Genomic DNA, 22,930 nt, shown 5'->3' with positions numbered 1-22,930 from the left:
ATATAAGACGTAGATATGATAGTCTTTATCCAATGTTCAAACTACCACACAATTGCACTCATCTCACACACTAGCAAAGTAATACTCAAAATTCTCCAAGACAGGCTTCAAAAATGCATGAGTGAACTTCCAGATGTTCAAGCTGGTTTTAGAAAAGTCAGAGGAACCAGAGATCAAATTGCCAACATCCGCCAGATCATCGAAAAAGCAAGAGAGTTCCAGAAAAACATCTACTTCTGCTTTATTGACTATGCCAAAGCCTTTGACTGTGTGGATCACAATAAACTGTGGAAAATTCTGAAAGAGATGGGAATACCAGACCACCTGACCTGCCTCTTGAGAAATCTGTATGCAGGTCAGGAAGTAACAGAACTGAACATGGAACAACAGACTGGTTCCAAATAGGAAAAGGAGTATGTAAAGGCTGCATATTGTCACACTGCTTATTTAACTTATATGCTGAGTACATCATGAGAAACGCTGGGCTGGAGGAAGCACAAGCTGGAATCAAGATTGCCAGGAGAAATATTAGTAACCTCAGATATGCAGATGACACCACCCTTATGGCAGAAAGTGAAGAAGAACTAAAGAGCCTCCTGATGAAAGTGAAAGAGGAGAGTGAAAAAATTGGCTTAAAGCTCAACATTCAGAAAACTAAGATCATGGCATCCGGTCCCATCACTTCATGGCAAATAGATGGGGAACCAGTGGAAACAGTGGCTGACTTTATTTTTTGGGGCTCCAAAATCACTGCAGATGGTGACTGACTGCAGCCATGAAATTAAAAGACCCTTATTCCTTGGAAAGAGAGCTATGATCAACCTAGATAGAATATTAAAAAGCAGAGACATTACTTAGTCAACAAATGTCCAACTAGTCAAGGCTATGGTTTTTCCAGTAGTCATGTATGGATGTGAGAGTTGGACTATAAAGAAAGAGCTGCTATATAATCCAGCAATTCCATTCTTGGATACACATTTAAAAAAAATAAAAACACCAGTTCCTAAAGTTACACACTCCAATGTTTACAGCAACATTATTTATAAAAGCTAAGGTATGGAAGCAACCTAGCATACATCCACAGATGAGTAGATAAAGAAGATGTGATATATTTATTGAAATACTTCTCAGTCATAAAAAAGAATGAAGTTTTACAATTTGGAACAACATGGATGATCTTGGAGGGTATTATGCATAGTGCAATACATCAGCCAAAGACAAATATTCTACACTATCACTTATATATGATCCTGAAAAGTAAAACAAATGATTATAACAAAATAGAAAGAGACTTACTGATATAGAGAACATACTAGTGGTTACAAATGGAGTGGTTACAAACTAGTGAATATGAAGGGGAAGGGCAAGAAGGTAGAGGCAAAAACTACTATATATAAAATAAATAATCTACAAGGATAAATTGTACAGAAAAGAGAACATAGCCAATAATTTATATATATTTTTTTGGTCGCACCATGCATCTTGGAGGATCTTAGTTCCCTGACCAAGAATCAAATCCTTGGCCATAGCAGTGAGAAAGTCAAGTCGTAACCATTAGACTCTTAGGGAATTCTCATTAAATGAAGCATAATCTATCAAAAGTTTTACACTAAGTTGTACACTTGAAAACTGCAATATAATAAACCAACAATACTTCAATAATAAAATATAATAAATGGCCTCACTATTTTTCACAGTTATTGGACTATTTTATATTATCACCAACAAAGTATGAAAGCTTTAGTCACTATTCATCCTCTGGAGATTGATCTGGCCAGAATTTTTTGGTTTATTTTGGCTATTTGAATTGCTTGTTAGGTTCTTTGTGATTTAATTTTCTATGTCCCCAAAGAGTAGTAATCTTCAGCAATTTTCTATGTTTAGGGTCATTTGTATTTGTTCCTATTTGCCCCAAATAAACTACCTGTCAGCATGCCTGTTTCTGAATGTCTTTCCATTTGTTTCTGCATGTTAACTTGTTTCTGTTTTAACAGAAGCAGAAATTTCTTTGGGCTCCAACAATATACTTCGCGTGATTTGAAACTATTTACAGTTATTTTTTTAATTTATTTATTTTAATCGGAGGCTAATTACTTTACAATATTGTAGTGGTTTTGACATACATTGGCATGAATCAGCCATGGGTGTACATGTGTTCCCTATCCTGAACCCCCCTCCCACCTCCCTCCCCATCCCATCCCTCTGGGTCATCCCAGTGCACCAGCCCTGAGCACCCTGTCTCATGCATCGAACCTGGACTGGTGATCCATTTCACATATGATAATATACATCTTTCAATGTTATTCTCTCAAATCATCCCACCCTCACCTTCTCCCACAGAGTCCAAAAGTCTGTTCTTTACATCTGTGTCTCTTTTGCTGTCTTGCATGTAAGATTATTGTTAACATCTTTCTGTATTCCATATATATGCATTAGTATACTGTATTGGTATTTTTCTTTCTGGTTTACTTCACACTGTATAATAGGCTCCAGTTTCATCCACCTCATTAGAACTGATTTGACTGTATTTTTTTCAATGGCTGAGTAATATTGCATTGTGTATATGTACCACAGCTTTCTTATCCATTTGTCTGCTGATGGACATCTACGTTGTTTCCATGTCCTGGCTATTATAAACAGTGCTGTGATGAACATTGGGGTACATGTGTCTCTTTCAATTCTGGTTTCCTCGGTGTGTATGCCCAGGAGTGGGATTGCTGGGTCATATAGCAGTTCTATTTCCAGTTTTTTAGGAATCTCCACACTATTCTCCATAGTGGCTGTACTAGTTTGCATTCCCACCAACAGTGTAAGAGGGTTCCCTTTTCTCCACACCCTCTCCAGAATTTATTGCTTCTAGACTTTTGGATAGCAGCAATTCTGACGGGCGTGAAATGGTACCTCATTGTGGTTTTGATTTACATTTCTCTGATAATGAGTGATGTTGAGCATCTTTTCATGTATTTGTTAGCAATCTGTATGTCTTCTTTGGAGAAATGTCTGTTTAGTTCTTTGGCCCATTTTTTCATTGAATCGTTTTTCTGGAATTGAGCTGCAGGAGCTGCTGGTATATTTTTGAGATTAATTCTTTGTCAGTTGCTTCATTTTCTATTATTTTCTCCCATTCTGAAGGCTGTCTTTTCACCTTGCTTATAGTTTCCTTTGTTGTGCAAAAGTTTTAAGTTTAATTAGGTCCCATTTGTTTATTTTTGCTTTTATTTCCATTACTCTGGGAGGTGGGTCATAGAGGATCCTGCTGTGATTTATGCCAGAGAGTGTTTTGCCTATGTTTTCCTCTAGGAGTTTTATAGTTTCTGGTCTTAAATTTAAATCTTTAATCCATTTTGAGTTTATTTTTGTGTATGGTGTTAGAAAGTGTTCTAGTTTCATTCTTTTACAAGTGGTTGACCAGTTTTCCCAGCACCACTTGTTAAAGAGATTGCCTTTTCTCCATTGTATATTCTTGCCTCCTTTGTCAAAGATAAGGTGTTCATAGATGTGTGGATTTATCTCTTGGCTTTCTATTTTGTTCCATTGATCTATATTTCTGTTTTTGTGCCAGTACCATAGTGTCTTGACAACTGTAGCTTTGTAGTATAGCCTGAAGTCAGGCAGGTTGATTCCTCCAGTTCCATTCTTCTTTAGTTTTAAATGTATCTTGAAGAAAATTGGAGATATCAAGGGAATATTTCATGAAAGGATGGGCACGATAAAGGACAGAATTGGTAAGGAGCTAACAGAGGCAGAGATTAAGAAGAAGTGGCAAGAATACATAGAAAAACTGTACAAAAAAGTCTTAATGACCTGGATAATCATGACAGTGTGGTCACAAACCTAGACCCAGACATCCAGGAGTGTCAAGTCAAGTGGGCCTCAGGAAGCATTACTACAAACAAAGCTACTGGAGGTGACAGAATTCCAACTGAGCTACTTGAAATCCTGAAAGATAATGCTGTTAAAGTGCTGCACTCAATATGTCAGCAAATTTGGAAAACTCAGCAATGGCCACAAGACTGGAAAGTGTTAGTTTTCATTCCAACTCCAAAGGAGGCCAGCATCAAGAATGTTCACACTACTGGAAAATTGTGCTCATTTCACATTCTAGTAAGGTTATTCTCAAAACCTTTCTAGCTAAGCTTCAGCAGTACATGAACCAAGAACATTCAGATTTACAAGCTGGATTTATTTGCCAGAGGAACCAGAGACCAAATTGCCAACTTTCATTGGATCATAGAAAAAGCAAGGGAATTCCAGAAAAACATCTACTTCTGCTTCATTGACTACACTAATGCCTTTGACTGTGTGGATCACGACAAACTTTGGAAAATTCTTAAAGTGATGGGAATATCAGAACACCTTACCTGTCTCCTGGGAAACCTGTATGTGGATCAAGAAGCAATCGCTCAAACCTTACATGGAAAAATGGACTGGTTCAAAATTGGGAAAGGAATACGTTAAGGCTGTACATTGTCACCTCGCTTCTTTAACTTACATGAAGAGTACATTATTCAAAATTCCAGGTTGGATGAATCACTAGCTGGAATCAAGATTGCAGGGAGAAATATCAACAACTTCAGATACGCAAATGATACTACTCTAATGGAAGAAACTGAAGAGGAATAAGGAGTCTCTTGATGAAGGTGAAAGAGGATAGTGAAAACGCTGGTTTAAAACTCAATATTCAAAAAACTAAGATCAGGGTATTCAGTCCCATCACTTCATGGCAAATAGATAGAGAAAAAGTAGAAGCAGTTACAGGTTTTACTTTGCTGGGCCCCAAAATCACTATGGATGGTGATGGCAGCCATGAAATTGAAAGACAATTGCTCCTTGGAAGGAAAGCTATGACAAACCTAGACTGTATATCAAAAAGCTGAGACATCACTTTGCTGACAAAGGTTCCTATAGTCAAAGCTATGGTTTTTCCAGTAGTCATGTATGGATGTGAGAGTTGGACCATAAAGAAGGCTGAGCAATGAAAAATTGATGCTTTCAAACTGTGGTGCAGAGAAGACTCCTGAAAGTCCCTTAGACAGCAAGGAGATCAAACCACTCAATCCTAAAGGAAAACAACCCTGAATATTCATTGGAAAGACTGAAGCTGAAGCTCCAATATTTTGGCCACCTGATGCGAAGATCTGACTCACTGAAAAGAACCTTATGCTGGGTAAGATTGAAGGCAGGAGAAGGGGATGACAGAGGACGAGATCATTAGAATCACCAACTGGTGGACATGAATTTGAGCAAACTCCAGCAGATAGGGAAGGACAGGAAAGCCTGGTATGCTGCAGTCCATGGGGTCAAAAAAGAGTTGTATATGACTTTACAACTGAACAACATTTATTTCAATATGTTTTATAAGCCAGAATATGACCTACATTGGTTAATGATTCATGTGCACTAGAAAAGAACTATATGCCATTGATGCTTTGACAGTCTTTCTCTAAAAAACAACTTGGTTGAGAGTTCAGTTCAGTTCAATCGCTCAGTCGTGTCTGACTCTTTGCGACCCCATGGACTGCAGCATGCCAGGCTTCCCTGTCCATCACCAACACCCAAAGTTTATTCAAACTCATATAAATTGAGTCGATGATGCCATCCAACCATCTCATGCTCTGTCATCCCCTTCTCCTCCTGCCTTCAATCATTCCCAGCAGCAGGGTCTTTTCCAATGACTCACTTCACATCAGGTGGCCAAAGAATTGGAGTTTCAGCTTCAGAATCAGTCTTTCCACTGAATATTCAGGAATGATTTCTTTAGTGTTGACTGACTGGATCTCCTTGCAGTCCAAAGGACTCTGAAAAGTTTCCTCCAACATCACAGTTCAAAAGCATCAATTCTTTGGCGCTCAGCTTTCTTTATAGTCCAACACTCACATCCATACATGACTACTGGAAAAACCATAGCTTTGACTAGATGGACATTTGTTGCCAAAATAATATTTCTGCTTTTTAATATGCTGTCCAGGTTGGTCATAGCTTTTATTTAAGGAGCAAGCGTCTTTTAATTTCATGGCTGCAGTCACCATCTGCAGTGATTTTGGAGTCCCACAAAATAAAGTCTCTCTCTGTTTCCATTATTTCCCCAGTATTTGCCATGAGGTGATGGGACCGGATACCATGATCTTAGTTTTCTGAATGTTGAGCTTTAAGTCAACTTTTTCACTCTCCTCTTTCACTTTCATCAAGAGGCTCTTTAGTTCTTCTTCATTTTCTGCCATAAGAGTGGTGTCATCTGCATATCTGTTATTGATATTTCTCCCAGCAATCTTTAGATTCCAGCTTGTGCTTCATCCAGCCTGGCGTTTCCCATGATGTATTCTCCATATAAGTTAAATAAGCAGGGTGACAATATACAGCCTCAATGTATTCCTTTCCTAATTTGGAACCAGTTTGTTGTTCCATGTCCAGTTCTAACTGTTGCTTCCTGACCTGCATACAAATTTCTCAGGAGGCAGGTCAGGTGGTTTGGTATTTCCATTTTTTCAAAAATTTCCCACAGTTTGTTGTGATCCACACAGTCAAAGGCTTTGGTGTAGTCAATAAAGCAGAAATAGATGTTTTTCTGGAACTCTCTTGCTCTTTCGACGATCCAGCAGATGTTGGCAATTTGATCTCTGGTTCCTCTGCCTTTTCTAAATGCAGCTTGAACATCTGGAAGTTCACAGTTCTCATACTGTTGAAGCCTGGCTTGGAGAATTTTGAGCATTACTTTGCTACTGTGTGAGATGAGTGCAATTGTGCGTTTGAACATTCTTTGGCATTGCCTTTCTTTGGAACTGGAATGAAAACTGACCTTTTCTAGTCCCGTGGCCACTGCTGAGCTTTCCAAATTTGCTGGCATATTGACTGCAGCACTTTTACAGCATCATCTTTTAGGATTTGGAATAGCTCAGCTGGAATTCCATCACCTCCACTAGCTTTCTTTGTAGTGATGGTTCCCAAGGCACACTTGACTTCATATTCCAGGACGTCTGGCTCTAGGTGAGGGATCACATCATCGTGATTATCTGGGTCGTGAAGATCTTTTTTGTATAGTTATTCTGTGTATTCTTGTCACCTCTTCTTAATATCTCCTGCTTCTGGTAGGTCCATACCATTTCTGTCCTTTATTGTGCCCATCTCTGCATGAAATATTCCCTTGGTATCTCTAATTTTCCTGAAGTGATTTCTCGTCTTTTCCATTCTATCGTTTTCCTCTATTTCTTTGCATTGATCACTGAGGAAGGCTTTCTTATCGCTCCTTGCTATTCTTTGGAACTCTGCTTTCAAATGGGTATATCTTTCCTTTTCTCCTTTTCCTTCTCTTCTTTTCTCAGCTATTTGTAACGCCTCCTCAGACAACCATTTTGCCTTTTTGCATTTCTTTTTCTTGGGTATGGTCTTGATCCCTGCTTCCTGTACAATGTCACAAATCTCTGTCCATAGTTCTTCAGTCACTCTGTCTACCAGATCTAATCCTTTGAATCCATTTGTCAATTCCACTGTATAATCATAAGGGATTTGATTTAGGTCATACCTGAATGGGCTAGTGGTTTTCTCTACTTTCTTCAATTTAAATCTGAATTTGGCAATAAGGAGTTCATGATCTGAGCCACAGTCAGCTCCCAGTCTTATTGATCCCTTATTCTATATTTTGCTGATTTTCAGCCAAAAATTTCTATCAAATTTGAACTTTGCTATTTACATGGTGTCTCTTTTTCTATGCTTTTACTTTATAACATTTTATATCTTTATACTTGAGGTTGGATTTTTTATAAGCAAAATAACGATCTCTGCCTTTTAATTTTTATGCTTAGACCATCTACATTTGATATAATTACTTATATTGTTGGATTATGATCTACTATCTCTTCCTTCAGTTCTTTGTTTCCCGTTTTCTATTTATCTCTCCTCCTTTGGATTTATTGAGTGTTTTCCATAAATCCTTTTTTTTCCCCCCAACACCAGTGATAGAGGCTTTTTCATGTTACCAACTCTAGTTCACAATGAGCACTCATGGAATAAAGGTTATAGGTGTATGCAAACTGTGTTTGTGTCCAGGATCCCCAGGGTTCTATTTTTGCACCCTTTCATCCATATCAGTCCTTAGAATTCTCTTTAACATTTTATCTGTTTTTTTAAATTTATTTATATGGCACCTAGCCTCTCTTTAATCCAGTGCTCTTCCACATGTGATCCAATATTTGCATCTTATCTCCCCTAGGAAGATCCTTTATTTCTTTAGATTTCAGGCTATTTGGTTGCTCTTCAACCTCTATTCTCTAATAGATTCAAGAAACTTTATGATTTAGTAACTAGTCTAACTTTATTTTTTGTTTACACTGGAACCAAAGCTCTTTCTAGCATTCTAAATTCTGAAAATAGCAACATTATTCATGGTCCATACTTTAAGTAACACAGCTGTAGAAAAATTCTCACCCCTTGAAGCAAAATATTCCTAAAGAAGACAAATATGAGAATATTTTCATTGCAAGTAAGAGCTCTTAACAACTCCCTTTGCTTGAGTTTTGTATTCCTAAAGCAATATGTCTTTTCCTAACAAGATTCTACACAGATAAATAATTTTTGTTCCATATAAGTATTTATATTCATTTGCTGCTACAAATCAATTTAAAATAAATTTCGAGGGGATGATTACTTTTTGATAAGGTGACTGTTCATAAAAATACAGTAACTATGAGACATGATGTGTATGTTAATTACTTTGATTGTGGTAATTATTTTACAATGTATATGTATATCAAAACAATACATTATATATCTTAAATATAAATAAATCAATTTCTCAAATATATACATTATATATAATATATATTATATATAATTTTTTTCCAAGAAGCTAGCAGAACTGGCTATTCATCATGGATAATTGTGACTCTTGTTTGGATGAGTGGATACAAAACAGCCTAGGACACATAGTGACCTAATCAAAATGAAGTCACATACTTAGTTTAGGCTAACTTATCCCATTACTATTTACACTACACTTGTCTGAATTACCAGGACAGATCCAATGTGTATGGCTTTGATGATGAAATGTATGTACTATACTAGTAACAGACATGGCTACTGTGAATTATTTAAGATTGATTACAGCTCTGAACTGGCCCAATACAAAGAAACTCTTCTGAATGCCCCTCCAATATTGTTGGTAGACATTCCATAAAAATAAAACATTAGTTAAATGTTACTAGGTCCTTTGACAGTTAAAAATAAAAGAGGTTCCTCTATTGAAACTTTTTGAGCTTCACTAATATTTAGTGCTTTGTTCATGCTCTCTCAGTTAGAACAACTCAGTAAGGTTCCACTTTTGAATTTCTAACTGGGCCTAGGGATGAAAGTACAGAGAGAATGACCTACTTTATACATTAAAAAAAAATTAGTGACCTCTTCATGTGTTCTAGAATACTTCTTCATCCTGGCAAAACTCCCTTTGAGTTTCTCCAAATCTTAGAAGCATTTAAAAAGGAGAAGGAATATACGGCTGTCTTAATTGCTTAGGAAGTAAATTTCAGTACAGATGATAATAGATACTCCCAGACTGCAAAAGACAAAGTTATCATTTGGTCAAGCTATAAAATTCATGCAAACTTACCAAATTCAAGAATTATTCACTAAATTCTTTGTGCTCAAAACCTTCCTTACTGCAAAGGGAATATATAAATCAGACAGAGACTAGAACATATCCTGTAGTAGCCTATCCAATTGTGAAAAATAAGATGCATACATAGGAAAACAAGAAAAAAACATATCTAATCAAGCTTGCGTTATAAAGATAGTACAGTCACTGGTTCCAAAAATATAAAAAATGTTCTAAGGCCTGATCAGATACTAGAGCAAATCTGACATATAGATCTATTTTCTTTTGCAAGAAGAGTGTTATATTTTGGTTTTATTTGGTTTGCTTTCAACATCTTTATATTTAAAACAAGTTCTAAGATATAAAAATTTTAATGATAAATTTATTTCTACCTATGTTTTCCTAGATTCACCAAATATTAAAATTTCATCTCATCGGTCTGCACATGCTCACACATGTATTTACTCTTCCACTACAGCATATATACCCCAAGAAAAAGGATATTCTTTTATACAAAAAGTAAAAATTACCAAACTTACAAAATTTCACTTGATACATTACTGTCATTTTAATATAAGTCATATACTCAAATATTGCCAATATTTTCCTTCATTTTGATTTTTTAAAACCAAGTATCCAAACTAAAATCATGGGTTAGGTTTAGTTGTCATGTCTCTTTGATTTGCTTTAAACTGAAATAGTTCTTCAATTTCTCATTGTCTTTCATGACACTTAAACATTTAAAGTGTTCACACCAGCTTGTCTTATGCCAAAGACCTCCATGATGAGTGGAGTCCATATGAATGGTACCACATGAATTAAGCATGGAGAGTCTCATTTTTTTTAAGATTTTTTTTTGATGTGAACCATTTTTAAAGTCTTTACTGAATTTGTTACAATATTGCTTCTGTTTCATATGTTTTTGTTGTTTGGCCCCAGGTAATGTAGGAGTTTAGCTCCCTGACCAGTGACTGAACCTGATCCACTTACATTGAAAGATGGAAGTCTTAACCACTGGACCACCAAGGAAGTCCCTGGAAGAGTCCTGCTGTTGAATTAACTTTCTGGATGATGGAAATATTCAAGTTTGAGACACAATTATGGAAGTCTTCTTATTTGAACTGAGAAGATTTGGACAAAGTGAGAATATCCAAGGTATGGAAGGATGTGTCACTGTACACTGTATATGAACGCAGCAAAAATGGTGCAACTGTGCTGTAGGCAACTGTGCCTATAGTTATAATTGGGAAATTTTATTTTCATTGGTCAAATCAATATTATAATATTACTAGCATTACCTTTGCAGTTAATCTAATGAAAATTCAGAAAGAAAATTGCTGGCAATTAATTCAGATACAATGACAATTGTAAGCAGCAAACTATTATGTGACACCTGTTCTGGCTATACTGTAGTAAAAGGACCACACTTAATTTCCCACCATAAATAATTAGAAAACTTGACCAAGTACATCCACACATTGGACAATGAATTAGCATTTAACTGGGATCCTTGAGTGAAGGGAAACTAAAAAGGTGAGCCCCATGAGAGCTCCAGCTTTCAACCTGGAGGCAATTTCCACAATGAAGGTATACATATAGAGAATCCAAACAATCCTCAGTGGCCTTGTTGAATTGACAAGATGGAGTTTAGAGTTCAGAGATACTGAAGAGGCTGGAAATTTTAAGGCAGAATTTTGGGAAAGCAAGAGCTATGCAGAATAAAAGCTCCAGATATTTATATAGCTATCACTTTCAAATGCATAACATAAAACCTTATATGGCTGCACACAAAATCACTAGACAGATGTAAACTAAGTAGTATCTAGAGTTCATATAAGTGATGAAAAAGTTCCAACCAGCCAGAATAGAGAGACATTGTTGATACTAGGGACATTCACTGGAAATCTCAGAGAAATCACTCCGTTGTAGTACAGTTGAACTATTCCATGGAGTAAAGCTTAACTTAGAATTCCCTTGGAAAATATTAAAAAGAGGCTTTGGGGCATCAAATTCATCTGCAACTTATTTCTCTTTTCTGAAAACAAAATTCAGCATCATTCAGAGAGGATGAAAAAATTCAGACATTCAACAATGTAACGTTTAGAATATTCACTACCACAGTAAATAAAACTACTAGATATGTCAAGATGTAAGAAAACTATATGGCCCATATAGTCAAGATGTCAAATTTCCACAAACTGGCCTATGTACTTAATGCATTTTAATGAAAATCCTAGCAAGATTTTTATAGATGGAGAATAACTGACTTGAAAATTTATTTAGAAAAACAAAGGTATAAGAATAACAATGGAAATTTTGAAAAAAGAAAAATACAGTTGGAGGACTCACGCTGATATTAAAATGTAAAAAAAAATACACTATAATAATCAAGACAGTATGGACCTGGCAAGGAATATGCATACTGATGATTGGAATAGAATAGAATCTAGATATAGACCCACACAAATATAGCCAAATGATTACTTTACTGAGGTAACATTCGCCTAAAACATATGTTTGATATGTTGAGCATTATATTTCTACTTCTATATACACTAAAGTATGCTACACAATAAACATTTAGTTTCCATTCATCAACATATAGTTGACTCCCTTTACCCATTTCGTTTTCCTTATACACTTCTATCCCTGTGGTAACCACATTACACTCGGTATTTGGCTTGGTCTTTATTTTTATATATCACATGTGAGTGAATTACACAGTATTTGTCTTTCTCCATCTAACATTTCATTTATCATAATACTATGAAGGTCCATATATGTTGTCAAATGTGGCAAAATTTTATTTTTCATAGCTGAGAATTGTTCCTGTGTGTGTGTTTTTACATCTCTCTGTCTTGTCTATCTGTCTGTGTTTGTGTGTACAACATCTTATCTATCCATCCAGTCATCAGGCACTTAGGTTGCTTCCATATCTTGGCTGTTATAAATAATACTGAAATTCATACAAGGGTTCATGTATCTATTTCTTTTTGGTATTCTTCAGATAAATACTCAGAAGTGAAACAGTTACATCATATGATAGTTCCATTCTTTATTTTCTGAGGCATCTCCATACGTTTACCGTAGTGACTGTACTAATTTACATTCCCACCAACAACTTACAAGAGTTCTCTTTTCTCCACATCTTCACCAACACGTGTTACTTGTGTTCTTTTTGATAATAGCCATTCTGGCATTCTGACAGGTATGAGATAAATTGTGATTATGGTTTTGATTTCCATTTCACTAATAATTATTGATGCTGAGTATCTTTTCATGTGTCTGTTGGCCATCTATCTGTCTTCTTTGGAAAATATCTGTTTGGCTCTCTGTCAGTTTTTAAATCAGGTTTTCTTTTTTCTTTTTTTTTGGTATTGTGTGAGTTCTTTGTATTTTTAAATATTAACTCCTTATTAGATGATGGAGAAGGAAATGGCAACCCACTCCAGTATTCTTGCCTGGAGAATCCCAGGGACAGAGGAGCCTGGTGGGCTGCCATCTATGGGGTCACACAGAGTCGGACATGACTGAAGCAACTTAGCAGCAACAGCAGCAGGTATATGATTTCAAATATCTTCTTCCATTTGGACAGTTGCTTTATTGATTATTTCCTTTACTGTGAAGAAGTTTTTGAGTTTGATATAGTCCATTTAATTTTGTTTTTTGTATCCCTTATCTCAGGAGACATATCCAGAAAGATATTGCTAAGATAGATACCAAAAATTTTCCTATCTATGTTTTCTTCTAGGACTTTTATGGTTTTAGGTGTTATAGTCAAATCTTTAATCCATTTGGATTCAATTTCTGTGTATGCTGTAAGAGTGTTTTAGTTTCATTCTTGTTGATGTGACTTTCCAGTTCTTGCAACACCATTTATTGAAAGGGCTACCCTTTCTCCATTGAATATTCTTTGGCTTCCCAAAGGAAATGAAGTAAAAGACAAGATAATGCAATGAAACTTCAAATCTAGGGCTCTACACCTAGTCAAAATATCTTTTTGAAATAAAAGTAAATGAAATTTTCTGAATACCAAAACAGATAATTTTTCAGATAATTTGTAGGCCATGCCAAAAGAAATGTTGAAAATATATACATTTTATCATAATAAAGGGCTCTATGCATAAAAAGATGTAACAATCCCCAAATTTTACCACTTAATTCTTTATATAAAGGAAAAATGTACAGAACAACAAAAATGATAGATAAATCCAGAGAGAATAAAATTTTAATCTTTCTCAATGACTAATAAAACAAGCACATATAAAACAGTAATGATGTGTAAGATATTGAGACATATCAGAGAATCCTAAATAAAAGAAAGAATATACCATATCATAGACTAGAAGATTTAATATTGTAAATATGAAAAATCTGTATATATAAAGCTATAATTTCAATGAAATCCAAATCAAAGCTGAGTTTTAGTTGTAGAAACTGGCAAGCTGATTCTAACAGTTTCATATAAATGCAAATGATCAAGAATAACTGAGACAATTTTTAACAGAGAAACACTATCTGAAGACGTATATTAAGACCTACTTAACTACCATATTTATGACAAGGAGTTTTCTATTACGGCAGACAAAAAGAAAGGTCACAGTAATAGTCCCAGAAACAGATCTATATAAAGGAATTTGATTTATATCAAAGGCAAGATGAACCATATTAAGCTGGATAAATGACAGTCTTTCCTGAGAAGTAGAAAGGGCTAGTTGGTCATATACATGAAAACAGGAAATACTGACTTTCATCTTACACTGTAAAAAATAAATTTTAGATATATTCTGCATATAAATCTGAAAGGTAAAATGGCAAAGGCTTTAGAGTATAGCATAGGACAGTGTCTACATGAGTTTAAGTATCAAATAATATTTTCTAAACACAAGGCATAGGAAGAGGAGATCAAAATTGCAGAATAGAAGGACAGGAAGCTCACCTCCTCCCACAGATTAATCAAAAATATATCAACAAACAGAACAATTCTTATAGAAAATATACCGAATGTTGGAAAAAGATCTAATACAACCCAAGTGGCAAGAAAGATCACTATGTAACCAAATAGGACAAAAGGTTTAAAAAAAAAAAAAAAAGGAAGAGGGAAAGATAGGACCTGAGCCCCTGGGAGGGAGTTGTAAAAGAGGAAAAGTTTACCTCTAGGCTCTATTAGTCTTTAAATAATAATGAAGACCTTCAGTGAGGCATTCCCAGTGCCCATAAGACTAGTTGCCCATTCATAAATCTTGACTTAGGAATGCACTTCCTGTTTCCAAGCATGTACCCCTCAGTCCCTAGGTTAACTGTGAAATTGTCCCAATCGTCCTTCAGCTGTGTAATAGGCAGCTGTGAATGCTTCTGGTTCATGGGCCCCCTGATCCCACCCTGTGAGTAAGTTGCCTATACCAATAAACTGATCCATTAATTATAAAAAAAAAAAGAGGAAAGGTTTATCCACTCTGGGAACACCCTTGACTAGCTGGGAGATCAGCCAGGACAGAAAGGGAGCTTCAGAGACTCAGAGGAGAGTGCAGCAGACAGACTACAGCAGGGAGAACAGACAGAGACCGGTACAAATGGTCCTGGCCACCTCCCTACACTCCTCAGCCCGAAACACATTCTGCTGGTAATCTCAGGGGCTGGATACTGAAACCTGGACTTCAGTAGGCAGACCATGGGAGAGGAGTACAGTTGGCTGTGCATCAACAGCCTGAAATGACTGGAGTGTGAGCTGAGCTGCAGCTAGAGTTGTACACAGGACAGATCCTGGGTCCTCCACAGAAGCCTCGGTGAGTGAAGGGAGAGACATTGCCCTGCCTTAGCAACATCATTCTAGGGGGGTTCATAGTCAGTTCAACTCCACTTCAACAAAGCTCTGGGAGTTCACAAGCCCCTTCAGGTTGCTTACACTTGGAAAGGGGTTGAAACCTGAGCCAATCCCCAGGGGCCACAGGACTTGGCAATTTCGGAAGCTGAGCTGAAGTCTAAGGACTGTCTAAGTGGCTGTGAGATCCACAAATTCATACCACCTCAGGCAGCTTTGTAAATGCAGTGGCTGGAGCAAGTCTAGAGTTAGCAGCTACAGGATTTTCTGCATGAGCCCATGGAGGCAGGCAGGATCTGGGTCTGAGCTGATGCTGGAGTTCCCACATGGGTCCAGGTGGGTCCAGGTGTGTGACTACAGCAGTCCCAGTGCTTCACTTCAGTGGATCTGCAACAACTGATCTGTGCGAGCGACTTTGTGAGCAAAGCACCTGAGGGAAACACAAGCCAATTGCCTGCATTTCCATGGTTGAAGCGGGGCTGAGGGCAGTGCCAACAAGAGCATGCTTTGTGAACTTGCACACTGGGTGACAGGAAACAGCACATAGCATGTTTTCCAGTGGAGAGGTACATCAGAGGAATATTCAGTGGCTCCTCTGCCAGGGTGAGCACATCAGTCTCGCCTTTATCATGCCAAAGCTCAGAGACAGATCTGGGGGGTTTCCACTCCAATAACCAGGGAGCAGACCCTATTACTGGCAGGGATGTTGACAACCACAGAGCAAAGAGGAGGACCCATTTAACATCTGGTTCAAAATCTGGTCAAGACAACAACAATTACACCCCCTGTCAAGGGAATAAGGGCCAGCACACACTGAGGAAAGACATGGCAGGCATCTGTACTAAAAATAGCCCGCACACCAAAAATATTGGACTCTCACAGGCTACATGGGCACGTTCCTGCATAAAAGCAGTCCTCCAAGAGAACAGTACATTACTGTTTCTCCTCAACTCATAGAGTCAGAGAAATCCAAGTAAAATGAAGCAGAGGAACCACTCCCAATCAACAGATCAAAAGAATTCCTCTGAAAGAACAATGAAACACATCAGTCCAGTTTACAACACCTCAGGTACAACAGAAACTACAATGCAACACTGTAAATCAACTATACTTCAATATCAAAATTTTAAAAAGAAAGCATAAAGAACCAGGCAAGCATAAAGAAAAAATTGATAATCTGGACTATATTAACATTAAAAATATTTGTTAATAAAAACCATCATTAAGATGATGAAAATTCAATCCATCATGTGAGAAGAGATTTGTAGTTCTTTTATTGTATTATAGACTCATATTCAAAATATATAAAAATTCCTATAAAGCAGTAGGAAAAATGTGGACAACCCAAAAGAAAAGTGAATATACAAATGGCTAATAAACAGATGAAAATCCTCAAATTCGTTAGGAAAGAAAGGCAAATTAAAACTCCAGAGAAGTATCATTATACACATATACCAAAATGAATGGAACTAAAAAACTGCTACAGGGGTATCTCAAATAATTAAAAACAGAATTACCATATGACCAAGCAATCCTGCTTCTAGGTCGACACCCAAAATAATTGAAAGCAGGGATTCAAACACATATTTGTACACCCATGTTCACAGCTGCATGATTCACAATAGCCAAAAGATAGTAATAACCCAAGGATCAATTGACGAATGAATGGATAACCAAAATGTGGTGCACGCAACAATTGAATATTAAAAAGGAATGAGCCCTTATAAAGGAATGAAATTCTGATACAAACTACCATATGGATGAACATTTATTAAAACATTATGCTAAGTGAATTTGCCAAATATGCCAGCAAATTTGGAAAACTCAGCAGTGGCCACAGGACTGGAAAAGGTCAGTTTTCATTCCAATCCCAAAGAAAGGCTATGCCAAAAAATGCTCAAACTACCGCACAATTGCACTCATCTCACATGTTAGTAAAGCAATGCTCAAAATTCTCCAAGCCAGGCTTCAGCAATACGTGAACCGTGAACTTCCAGATGTACAAGCTGGTTTTAGAAAAGGCAGAGGAACCAGACATCAAATTGCCAATATCCGCTGGATCATCGAAAAAGCAAGAGAGTTCCAGAAAAACATCTATTTCTGCTTTATTGACTATGCCAAAGCCTTTGACTGTGTGGATCACAATAAACTGTGGAAAATTCTGAAAGAGATGGGAATACCAGACCATCTGACCTGTCTCTTGAGAAACCTGTATGCAGGTCAGGAAGCAACAGTTAGAACTGGACATGGAACAACACACTGGTTCCAAAGAGGAAAAGGAGTATGTCAAGGCTGTATACTGTCACCCTGCTTATTTAACTTATATGCAGAATACATCATGAGAAACACTGGGCTGGAAGAAACACAAGCTGGAATCAAGATTGCCAGGAGAAATATCAATAACCTCAGATATGCAGATGACACCATCATGATGGCAGAAATTGAAGAACTAAAGAGCCTCTTGATGAAAGTGAAAGAGGAGAGTGGAAAAGTTGGCTTAAAGCTCAACATTCAGAAAACTAAGATCATGGCATCTGGTCCCATCACTTCATGGCAAATAGATGGGGAAACAGTGGAAACAGTGTCAGACTTTATTTTTTGGGGGCTCCAAAATCACTGCTGATGGTGATTGCAGCCATGAAATTAAAAGACGCTTACTCCTTGGAAGGAAGGTTATGGCCAACCTAGTTAGCATATTTAAAAGCAAAGACATTACTTTGCCAACAAAAGTCCATCTAGTCAAGGCTATGGTTTTTCCAGTGGTCATGTATGGATGTGAGAGTTGGACGGTGAAGAAAGCTGAGCGCCAAAGAATTGGTGCTTTTGAACTGTGGTGCTGGAGAAGACTCTTGAGAGTCCCTTGGACTGCAAGAAGATCCAATCAATCCATCCTAAAGGAGATCAATCCTGGGTGTTCATTGGAAGGACTGATGTTGAAGCTGAAACTCCAATACTTTGGCCACCTCGTGCGAAGAGTTGACTCATTGGAAAAGACCCTAATGCTGGGTAGGATTGGGGGCGGGAGGAGAAGGGGACGACAGAGGATGAGATTGTTGGATGGCATCACTGACTCGATGGACATGGGTTTGGGTAGACTCCGGGAGTTGGTGATGGACAGAGAGGCCTGGCGTGCTGCAATTCATGGGGTTGCAAAGAGTCGGACATGACTGAGCAACTGAACTGAACTGAAGTGAATTAAGCCAGATCCAAAGGAACAAATATACAATTCCATTTATCTGAAGTATCTAGAATAGTCACATTTATACAGACAGAAAAAGGATAGCAGTTAATGGGAGCTGGTAGAAGAGGAGACTGTGGAGTTATAGTTTGATAGGTACAGAGTTTCAGTTTGGGATGAGGAAAATATTCTGGATATGGATAGTACTGATGGTTGTAAAACAGTGTGACTATATTTAATGCCACTGAGTTGTACATTTACATTTTTAAATGGCAAATTATGTTATGTATATTATCAATTTTAAAAAGTAATTTTTAAAAATATTTCAAATACAAAATGTTGGGAAGAATACAGAGTGACTAGAAACTCTCATATATTGCTTGTGGGAATAAAAATTGGCACAAGCACTTTGGGGTGTTTTTGGCAATATTTGTGAAAATTGAATGTAGGCATTCTCTACCACCCAGCAATTCTACAATTAGGTTCATATGTAACATAAAAAAGTGTTGCTGTCTACTATAATGTGGATGGATCTCACACACAACATTGAAAAAACAGTATGTATTGCATTGCTCCACTTATATAAAGTTCAAAAAATAAGCAAAACTTATCTATGGCAATAGAATTCAGAAAGTCAAGCTCATGGTTATCTTGGGGTGGAGGGAAAGAAGTTGGCTGGGGCATGAGTGGTCTTTTAGTGTGCTAGAAATATCTTGCTTCTTAATCTGAGTACTTGTTGCTTTTGGAAAACTCATGGAGCTCTATACTTATGCTTTCTGTACTTTTCTGTTTATATGCTGTGTTTTGATTAAAATGTTTCTTAAAAATCAATCATCTGGCATTTTGAATATTTCAAAATGTAATCTGAACATTTCCTTTCATCAACCCAATCATGTAATAGAACAAAGAAGGCTTTCTAGAATTCTTTCCTCAGTGGAAATGGTTGAAATAGGCCAAGGCAAAATCACTTGAAAATCAATGTATTTTCTAACTTTGGAAATTAAGTAGCAAGATTTAACATACCTGGGTGCTTAGCCACTCATATTTGACCCTAAGCAATATCACAAGGGCATCTTGTTCCAGTTGGCAATAAGCTATCAAATCTGTATGTGATCCATTTGTGATGGAACTACATTCAGTCAGTCACAAAATAAATCTACTGTGCACAAATATGCATGTATGTGTGTGTGCACACACATAGACTGGGATATGGAAAATTATTATTAGGAACAAGGAAGCTAAACCACTCTCATCCTCCAAGTTTACATGAAGGTTTACAAAACTCTAAAGGGTAGAAACGTTGTGGGCATTTATTTTGTAAATGTCAAGTGACAGCAATTTTGTGTGATATAAGGAAGTTATTCAATCCCATTCCAATTTATTTTTTTCTTTTGCTTTTATTCAAACTTGTGTTCAGAAAATTACACATGTATTTCTGTGAAATTTATGGCTTTGTATTTCAGAGCTACCCTCATCTTAAAATAAATTATCACAGGGCCTTCATCCTAACCTAAGCTCTCTTGAGTAATCAAGAGATACTAAATCAAAAAAGCAGTAAGTAAATTTTTTGAAAGATGGGGAACAGAGTTAATGAGAGAGGAAAAGTGGGAAATAAAGATGATGAAAATAAGTAGAAGAGGTCAAGAGAAAGAGAAAAGAAATGAGGAGATGTAAGTGGATATTGAGAAAAGAGAAATGAGAGAGAACAAATAAAGAGAAACAAAGCAGTGGGAAAAGAAAAAACTAAAGAGAGCCCCGTGGAAAGTAAATAGGCAGAAATCTGGATGTCAAATAAGGCAAACATGAAATAAGCTATAAAGTAAAACTCCAAATCACTATCAAAATTTTTCACACTTCATAGAAGAATTGTCCTAAAAAATTAGCACTTTCATGCCCACAAATTTTCTACCTTTATGATTTTTTACCTTCACAAAATCATTCTTAGGAAACTTCTTTAAACTGTGTATGTGTTAGTTAACAGATTAACTCCTTTAGAGACTGGCTGAGTGCCAAAACAGAGTCACTATCCTTTGAACACCAATTCAAAAGGAGGATAAATAACTATAGAAATAACAATGAAAATTAATAGAAAAAATTGAATTTATCAAAATATTGTAAATATCCATTTGGAAAATTGGGAATGAAATAATGAGAGAAGCTGCTACGACTGATCATTAAGGGAGAATAGGAGAAAAGAGGGAAGGGGAGAGTCATGACAAGGCAAGGGAGATAGAGACCAAGTTAAAGAAAAACTTTAGAGAAAGGGAATCCTACAGATTGCTACAGACATCTGTCAGCTCTTCATCTTCTCTCTCTCAATGTTTACATTATTTGTAATTACACCAAAAGATCCTAACCAGTACTACAGATATACTTATTAGGTAGCTGAATTTCAGTGCATGGGGAAATAATTCAGTAAAGTGAAACCAAAAAATAGAATTGTTCTGTACTAACATATCAGATATTTCCTTAATTTAGCCATTTGGTAAAGCCCCAGCTACCATCAGGATAGGTTTCCCTGGTGACTCAGTGGTTAAGAATCCATCTGTCAACGCACAAGATGCGGGTTCAGTCCTTGGGTCAGGAAGATCCACAGGAGAAGGGCATGGCTACCCACTCCAGTATTCTTGCCTGGGAAATGCCATTGACAGAGGAGCCTGGTAGGCTACAGTCCATGGGGTCCCAAAAGAGTCAGATATGACTGAGCATTAGCAACTAAACAACCACCACCTCCATTAGGATAAACTGTTCCAGGTGGGGTCTGACCTACTTCATATGGGCAAACCTGGTAGCACCTATCCTGTTTTTCTGAGGTATCATGATTTTGGCCATGGTATAAGAAACCAGGGACATTTTTAGAACCACTGCGAAGTGTGGGGGTAGAATTAAGGTCCCATGCACTTAACTTTGACCAGAAATGGGTGCTGGGGGCTATATTACCCTTTAAGTCCCTGGATATACTGTCAAGAGAAGTAGTTGTTTATACAGGTTCTCAGATGACAGTCCCATGAACTCAAGCAAGCTCTTGACATCAAGTGGTGACCAGTTCTATTCCTGCACTGGTTCTTCCTACTTGCTCACCTCACCTTTTCACTTATCCCTTCTCTGTGAGATTGTAACCCCTAATAAAGAAATCACCTCAGGCTGCTTTCTGAAGAACCCAGTCTAAGATAGCCCTCAAAAGGCTAAAACTCTTTGGGATTCAGTGTTTATATATTTAGATAGCAGACAAAATATGGTACAAAGTGAGGAAAACAAAAAGCTGCTGAGCAGCTACCATTTAAGTTAACCCAGGACTCCCTTGTTCGTTGGATTCTCCCTGATGTCAAATGCTACTTTAAAAAATTTGGCTTATACCACCCATTGAGGGAATTAATACATAATTTAAAACCCATTGTTCAAAAGTTATTTAACTAAGTAACTGAAAATTGGTAATAAACATGAAACATATGCAAAGCATCTTTTTCTTTTTTTTTTAAAGTTATGCACTCCCTTTGACTGAGGCCGCTTAGCCACAAGAACCTCATCCTTGCTACATTCCTGCCTTGCTCCTAGCGACTTTATCTCCACCTTAGTAGTTTTGGCAACCTAAGAACTGACCCTTGCCTTATATTTTCCTGTCTTTAGAAAAGGAGAGTCTTGCTTGAAGTCCTAAATTTGGGGACTTCAGGGTCCTTGCCGCCAGATTTCATGCTGCCTTCTTGCCTTGGAAAATCTATCATTATCAACTATTAATACTTTGTGTTTCCTGGACAGTATGATCCACCCACTTTTTAGGATATCTCAATTACTTCATGTTAGAGCTTAACTATGATTGTGGTGCTGGAGAAGACTCTTGTGAGTCCCTAGGACTGCAAGGAGATCAAACCAGTCAAACCTAAAGAAAATCAACCCTGAATACTCATTGGAAGGACTGATGCTGAAGCTGAAGCTCCAATACTTTGGCCACCAATTCAATGGGCATGAACTTGAGCAAACTCCAAGAGATAGTGACGGATAGGGAGGCCTGGTGTACTGCATTCCATTGGGTTGCAAAGGGTCAGACACAACTTAGAGACTGAACAAATACAACAAATGATTGTGATCTTCTATCTACTCATTAATAACATGTTTTGTCCATCAAACATTATTAGAGTGGCTCTAATTCCAGCCAAGAAGAATATGTCACAGAATTCCTGCTTAATCCCAGTGAAGGAGCACCCCCTTACTCTCTCTCCTCCCACTGAATTGAGCCAGTCAGTCAATTTTAGCTCCTTGCTCTCTGGCACACTTCCAGCTGGAATCATCTATATTGTATGTGTATATCTCCTATCTGTCCATATCTTGAACTAGTCCTGAACAATGTAAA

The sequence above is a fragment of the Giraffa tippelskirchi genome, chromosome X, assembly GCF_054371585.1.
Source record: "Giraffa tippelskirchi isolate mGirTip1 chromosome X, T2T-mGirTip1v1.2.pri, whole genome shotgun sequence".
NCBI classification, from domain to species: Eukaryota; Metazoa; Chordata; class Mammalia; order Artiodactyla; family Giraffidae; genus Giraffa; species Giraffa tippelskirchi.
Note: the sequence above shows the minus strand (reverse complement) of the source record.